Genomic DNA, 8,668 nt, shown 5'->3' with positions numbered 1-8,668 from the left:
ACTTAAAATTAAAGCTTATACATCTTCGGGTTTCATATGACGGAGAATAACCCATGAACGAATGTCCACTTTTTGAGTCTCTTCAGTAAACGTTGGAGTTTAGGTCGCGCAGTCTAATATTTCCAAGATAACGTCGGTCTCGTCGTGTCCAATTACCAAGTAAAAAATAACTCTCAGCGTCGACATTCTGCAGATCGATAAGAGCACCTACATCTAAAATTGAAAATTAGTTAATATGTAGTTACTTCGTTATTAGTTAATATGTAGTTTACTATATTAGAATGGATTCAGAACAGGTGTCAAAATGACAATAACGGTCATCTCTAGTTGTACGTGGGCTATAATTAAGAGAATCATTAGGCACTAAATGAATTTCGTCCCAGTATGTCTTTAGTAAATTAATAAGAAGCCGATCCATCTCTTTACTGGTGCGGTGATGCCTGAACCCTGAAGTCTAGACGGAAAAGTGCTAATAAGATAGGTAACACTAATTTCACGCTACTTTTACAGTACCTCCACCGATTACTTCGTACACCTAATGCAGGTCATCGAAGGATGCAATATGTTGAAATAATGCATGTATAACTTCGCAAAGTTGAGCCTTGACATTGCCAAGGCTTGCTATTGTCCACAGAAGAGAGTTACATCGTTCGTAATCTTAGTCATGAAGTTCACGGGAGTGAAAATGTGCGCTCAAGGCAGTATGCTCGTGTCTTATTCTTTACACTCAACCAAGACCAATGCTCTTCATTCAACACTAACAATCCATCAACATCACTACTAAGAAATAGTTTCAAGCTGTGCAAAACTTAATATAGAGAAATTTCCATCACCTTCCCTGAACCAACTTGACAAGTGTCACTTGAACATGTCTCGTGTTCAGTTAGAGACGTCCAGTTAACAGCACGAACGAAACTCCGACCTGACCTTCTCACACGACGCCTTATGGGAGACTGCCCAGTGGTTAACCGCAATCGGCAGCAGGCACCAGCAAGCAGTCATGAAACGAAAAGTAGCAGCACGCACTTGCTTCTGTGACCATTTCAGAAGCTACTGGTCAGTGAATCATCCGAGTATAAACTCTTATCGTAGAATTTTCTATGTAGAAGCTAGTATTTTTACTCATTGTAAAGATTTACTTCATAATGATTATTTCGTTTCTACCAGTTGTCCAGCTCCTTTTTCATCAGATATCTTTTGTGCATTTTTGACGTCGTTATTTCGCTTAAATTTAAAAGTATTGAAATAAATTGTTAAAAGAAACGTTTGTTCATTCGTCATAAGTTCTCATTATATAATAACAAGTCGATGGCTATAACTAATCACCTTTATGACGTCTGGGGGAATAAGACTAGATGACCAATAAGAATATATTATTATTATTTTATTCCCGAAGACCATCATCGAATAAGATGGAGTCAGTCGTTGTCGTTCAGTTGATCACTTTACTTCCGTTGTTTCACTTTGGACTAGCAATTTATTGGAATTACATATGAACAACACAAAAAAAACTTTATATATCATTCAATTTTCAATCGCATCACACAATTCCGAGGTACATATTATTCAACGCTGCGAAAAGTGACGCATGTGAGGAGCTTGCTCCGCTGTGTCTCTCGTGGACACCGGAAATATCATTTATGACTTAGACCTTGTCCGACCGACCGGCCTTCGCTGTGGCTTTCCTTCGTCGGTGTAGATTCTTCGGTTCACTTTCTCGGTTCTTACGACTTTACGCAGTGAGGAAGCGGGCGCAGTAAGTAATTTGATTCAAAACTACTCATTGAATAAAGTCGTACTTTAATTTAAAATCAACGTGTAGCATATACTGTTTTCAATAGTTTTACTTGAGAATGAATAGTGTTAATTTAAAACGTCGTTTATCATGTTGAAATGTCATGTGGAAACCTGGTTTTTGATCTGTCAACGCCAGCGAAATTATCGTTCCATTCACTGTAAAAAGTCAGAAGTACAAACAAGTTAATTTATTTAAAGCTGCGCGTTAAAAATTGTGTTTGTGAAGAACACCGGAAAGAAATTATAATTCAAATGTTATAAGGTCAGGAAATTTCGTAAATATTCTTTATGCAGTGATTACTTCACACAAAAATAATATATTTGGTTGTCTCAACACAATAACAAGAAATAAATAAAAGTGATACCATAAACTAACACTAAGATTAACTCATGCTTATTCATATACAAAAATAGCGATCACAATGGCAAAACACACATGGATTGTGCTGTACGACCACACACACGCTTGTACTGCCACATTCCGCGCGGTTATTCAGTGTAAACACGACACAGTGATGCCCGGCTTGGATATTCGGCACGGACAGCGATTGGGGGCCTTTGACGAGCTGTGGTATTAGCTTTTAAATCAATTCGTTGCGCATCACTGGAAGACTTGCAAACGATGACCATTTTTATACGTTAAAAATCTGAGCTCCAGAGTTAGCTGACTTAGATCAATAAGTTCTTATATCCTCAGTCTGCTTAGACCGAAGTTCAGTTTCCTTAGAAGTAAAAGAAACACCAATTAAATGTACAACATTTTTCTTCACTGTAGTCCCAATCATGATGTGGTGAATTTACGTAGTAAAATGTTACAGGATATTGATAGAGGTTGTACATGGCAAATCTTCGCCACGCAAAAGAGTCATTGAACGAATGGAATATAAACCCTCGTAAAGCGTTCAAGAGATTTCTTTATAATTAAATTACTACTAATAAACTAAAAAAAACTTTACGGAGCTTTAACCTCATTAAAACATCCGCACACAAAATAAATGGCTTATTGGCCAAATACTGACCCACACAACTCAAAAAATATATCGCCATTTGAACAACTCTCTATCATTTCTCTGGGTGCTTGGAAACGTACTTCTACAGAAAGACCTTATACAGAATTATTTAAATATCAGCTTATAATTAGGACCGTCCCAAATACTACTGAAAATGCACGTTTATTCATGAATTTGTAGATGGAAACTTTTAGAAATTTTGAATTTATTCGGGCTGGATCCTGTCAAATTCCACATTAAGCTAAAAGCATTTAAATCTAAATACATGAAACGTGATGGCGGTAAAGAAGAGAGTGTGATCATTGAGCTAATTAATGAAACGTTTGGATGGAATGGTTCCCGAACTACCCTATGTATGGGCAAATAGGGCATCTTCCTAATTGCACATCTAAAAAATTACAGGCGCAAAGAAATAATTTTATTCATAAATATGCTAATACGCCGTTGATATTTACGTTCGGTGGGCTTTTTTGCTCATCAAAATTTTCAAGTTGATGTGGACGCCGTTGTTTGATATTTAGATGCAGAGTAGACAAGATCGCCTGATTTTGTCGGTTGGCAAAATAAAGGCTACTCATTAGTGTACATTTAAGTAGTTTCATAGTTGAGTCATTATCACATTTACTCCTTACATCTGTATATATATCTTATATACTTTTAAAGTCGCTGCTGTTACTTACATTAGTCAGTTATTCTTTGTGGAGTGAACAACTGATTTTCCTTGAGTAACTCAGTTTAGCTAGCTGTTATAAAATGTTTACTTCAGTGAGCGTTTAACAAAATACCTAGAATGTTTAAATTTGCGATAGTTTATAGGTAAGTAAAAGATAGTGATGACAGGAAAAACAATCCTTGTTTCAAATGGTCAAAATTTCTTCCGTGCAGATAAGATTTGCACCTGTTGGCTGTTGCGTGATAAGGACATTCAAAGAAAACGCGTTGCCGTCTGAGGTGATCAGTAGAAAACACTTTCACAGGCTAACTATTGGAAAATGACATATCACGCACTGAGAACAACGAGACGTAAAAAAACGGGAACAAATGTACTTCAAAAACGCATAATTTTGCTTCAAATAAACTTTTCTATATTTTTTCTTGGTAACAGCTTTATTTGCAAAAATTTAGTCTTTAATATGAATGAGTCAGTGCCAACATAAAAAAAATAGTTTGATTCTAATAAACTCTTCAAAGTCTAAACTGTGGTTTGTGGTCGTAACCCGATCTAGAAAATCCCGGGGAGGCGCGCGGCAAGTTGTTCAGGAGGAAGATGCTGAAGCTGTAATAAATAATATACGTTTAAAAAATTACTTTTTAAAGACAACACTTCTAAAGAATCCAGTGTCTCCAATGTTAAAGATGTAGAATGAATTTCTCATTTTATTTTCGAATATTATAAAAGTTGATTTTTCAATTTTTTTATTTATAAATTTTTTCAAAATTATTTATTCTGTCAATTGATTCATGCATTGCCTCCGACTTCACATAAGTGTGCAAAATTTCAGATCAATTAAACAGGTAAAAGTGTGTCAAATATCAGTTACAAGATTTGGAGCTGACAAAATTATTTTTTCAATTTTTGTAATTTTGAAAAAATTTCAATTTTTAAAATAATTTATTTTGACATTTGATTCATGCATTGTCTCCAACTTTACACAAGTGTGCAAAATTTCAGATCGATAGGATAAGTAGAAGTGTATTAAATTTCGATTACAAGATTTGTAGCAGACAGACAGACAAACAAACAAACAAGAAGTGAAGTTAAAGAGAAGTGTTGTAAAAAGACATGATCTTTCTCAGGACCACAGCATCGGCCCTCCCATATCTCGATGTTCATGGAGCGCGAGACGACGTCATGAGACGCGAGATCCTTGGCAGTGGGTGCGTAGCGCTCCATGAAGCGCTCGCCTTCGCGGTTCACCAGGAAGCCGCCCTCGCCGCGGCAACCTTCCGTTTTCAGGCACCCAGTGCCGTAGATGCCTGTGGGGGGTAACTGAACGAACTCGAGGTCCTGGTTGGGGAGACCTGCAAGGGAGATCATGGCGGTGCAGTGACTGCAGTCACCCGTGCACGTGAGCATACGTGCAGGAGAAGTAGGAGCGCCCATACCCGCCCATACATAATACAGACAAACACCAGAGTCTAGAGACATAATCGCATAAGTGTTTGGCTGTATGGACTTTTTATATCATTTTGTAATAAGATTAGCGGCGGCAGTGAAATGCACTAAATACAGTAGAGGACTCATTCAAACTCAGTTCAGATAAGGTACGATTCACTAATAAATACTGAGTTCCAGAGAGGGAGAATAAGATGACAAATGCATCGGTGGGTTAACTTGAGAATTGAATAAATCTATATGAACAAAGCGAATAAGTTAATATGTCATTAATGAATGATTAGAACATGAAATACATGAATATTACGATGATTTTTTTAAATAAATGAAGCGAATACTTCAATCTAGAAGAATTAATAAATTTCATTTATTTAGACGGAATAATGAGGTGAATGTAAAACGAATGGAAAAGCAATTCAACGTTCCCTCGCGTGTACTTCAAAGTTTTAATGAGGACAATTTAGGAGCCAACAGATGCCTGTTGAAACTCACGCTCGTATCGTACAACGCGGCGACTGTTTCCATGTTTAACTTCAGGAAAATTACAACCGTTTCAAGGCCGGCCGAAGGCTGGCCGCCCGTCGCTGATGCCGAGAATCGCGTGTAATATTTATTATGAGATTCTGTAAGATATAAGAGCGATAATGAGCAGAAGTAACTCTACGTCTGTAGTACATAGTTGGGACAGATACGAGGATGGGATTTAAAATGTATTTTGTAATAAAATTTATTTTCATATAAGGGAATTTTTTTTCAACTGTGGAGATTATTATATTTTACCGGTATGTTACTGGATTATTTTTAATTAGATGGAGTTTCATTCATGATCAGTGCAGTTAGTAAGTAAGTGCCCTTCCAATATGAAAGCCATGTTCTTCTCCGTAGAAGACGGCGTTTGTAGATTCATTATAACTTTCGACGTATCAGCAATATCAAATCAACGAATATTTTTAACCGCAGACAATTCTGAGTTCAATTGTGTATGTAATTTTCAGGGGAACAGACGCTTATTCTACATATACCCTGCGACCAATAGTTGACAATTTTCTCAGTGATTGCATTGGCTAACTCATTACATGATTAAATAGAAATAGTTTTACCGTGAAAAAATAGTTATACATACACGGTTCGAAAAAACGATCTGGCAATCGATTTAGTGCATGGCCGCCTGCTATTTGCCGGTATCGTACGGGTTTCATTTTTAACATAAGTTAGTTTCACCGTGAGCGGCCGACCACTAAAACACCGGTCTGACAGTTTTTAGACTTTTTTTTCGAAGCGTGATACTGGTATGAAAAAATGTAAAAATATATATGTACTTCTATCAGAGTTTTTATAACTTCAATATTAGGGTTTAAACTTTTAATTGATAACCACCCGAGGTCATGCATGGATTGAACCACCATGGCTTATAGAACCACCAGAAAACGAAAAAAATTCATTGCACATTAAATTATAGTGAACAGAAACATTTTAATCTTGCTGAGTCATCGCGTGGTGAAACAAACAAGATTTCATTTCATTTATTGTAATAATTTTAGTGCATTTTATTCTGACCGTCCAACTAATTAATCATTCATGTAGGAAAATGAAAATTAAAAATAAACGAAATCATGCTATTAATTGATGATAAAATATATCATGGTGATATATTTTGTAAGTCAGTTAGGAATTTCCTAACGACAAATTAGTCATATGATTACCATCAGCGTTATTGATAACAGAAAATTAAATCAGGTGAAAAATTATCCTGACCAAAGTCCAATTAAGCAAATTGAACGAGCATCATTATAAAAGCCTCTAACAGTTAAGACGTGAAATGGATAAACATGCTTACCGGCTTCATTTATCTAGTCTAGCATACACGTTATCATACCGAGAAATAACAGAGTATTTCATTAAGCGAACACTAGCGATAAGAATGGGACGGTCTTGACCATAAGCTTTTCTTCTGCGCGATAAGAACTGACGGCATCAAGGCCCCGACGATACGACTCAAGTGGCGCATCGAGAGCCTATAAGTTTTATATGCAATAAACGCTGCAGGGAAAACACGAGATTGTAACATAATTAATTCCATTTTGAGTGACAGACTGCTGCAACAGATAAGCTTTACCTAACGATTTATGATTTCTTCATAATTATAATTTATTTTGAGTGACAGCCTGCTGCAACAGATAAGCTTTACCTAACGATTTATGATCTCTTTATAATTATAATTTATTTTGAGTGACAGCCTGCTGCAACAGCTAAGCTTTACCTAACGATTTATGATTTTTTTCATAATTATAATTTAGTTTGAGTGACAGACTGCTGCAACAGCTAAGCTTTAGCTAACGAGTTATGATTTTCTTCTGTTTATAATTCATTTTCAATAAGTACAAAGCTTAATTAGTCACATCCACTTACTGTGTATAGTAGATTGATTAATTGTGGCTCCAAAGGTACAATAATCAGTTCAATTTGCATTTTAATTGCAGGATGGCATGACGAACGAAATATTTGCTAGCAACATGCAAATCGTTTATCATACATTTTGTATTTCAGAGCAACGATATAACTGAGAAATTTTAAGTACTCGTACATAAGTCCGTATACGCAATTTAAATATATTCCTGCAGCTGCACCGAGCAAATTTTTCAAGCAATCGACATTCATGCATGCACGGTTGCAGATATGGAAACATCTTTCATATTTAGTTTTTAACCATCTATTTAGGGAGTTCTAGGACGCGCTTCTAAGCTTTTTTTTTGTACTTCGCAGCAATTCAGTTTTGTAGAGACATGCTACAAGACTGCAGAGATATACGAGTACACTCAGGGACTCAGCTAATGAGTTCATAGAGACATGTGCTGCAAGGCTGCAGAGATATACATGAGTACACTCAGCTAATGAGTTTATAAAGACGTGTGCTGCAAGGCTGCAGAGATATAAACGAGTACATCTCAGCTAATGAGTTTATAGAGACATGTGCTGCAAGGCTGCAGAGATATATACGAGTACACTAAGCTAATGAGTTTATAAAGACGTGTGCTGCAGGACTGCGGAGATATATACGAGTACACTCAGCTAATGAGTTTATAGAGAATTGTTTTATAGGTTTTTGCTTGCGCTATCAAAAGAATGCCTATCAAAAACGGTAGAATACACCCAAACAAAATTTAGAGTTGCCCCAGTTCTGCATGGTGATCCAAATCAGAAGCTCCTGCGTCTGTAAATTTTTACTGGGCAGTGAAAGATATTTCACGATACCATAAAATTGGTTATTGCTCATTGTATTGACATCGGTTATAAAGTAAACCTATGTTAACTGAGAGACATCGTTATTTTAAAAAATAAAGAGCTCGATAAATAGAAACGTACGTAGCAGCTTCATATTCATTATGGTATTCGTTACTTCTATTTGTACAGAAAACGAATTGCAAAGATTAGGTTATACTATAGAGCTGCTATCTAAAAACTTGCAATATTTCTGATACATAACTCTCTTGGATATAACTTTGGAAAAAATTGATATGCATCAGTCGACCTCTAGCTGAGTATACGATATACCATAACGCATCGCAAGGATCATTTATCTAGTCTCGCTAATGTTTCATTAAGTGTAATTCTTCATATAAGAGCCTCATCCTGTCTACATGAGAACCACGATCGCTATGTTATCTGTAAAGGCACTTCAAGTTGAATTGATAAGCTCATCATACAATGAATTTCCTCTGCATCGCGCGACCTCCGTCATCGCAAC

Source organism: Hyalella azteca, unplaced genomic scaffold, assembly GCF_000764305.2.
Source record: "Hyalella azteca isolate HAZT.00-mixed unplaced genomic scaffold, Hazt_2.0.2 contig13715, whole genome shotgun sequence".
NCBI classification, from domain to species: Eukaryota; Metazoa; Arthropoda; class Malacostraca; order Amphipoda; family Hyalellidae; genus Hyalella; species Hyalella azteca.
The sequence above is the reverse complement of the archived record's forward strand: the minus strand, read 5'-3'. Positions refer to the sequence as shown.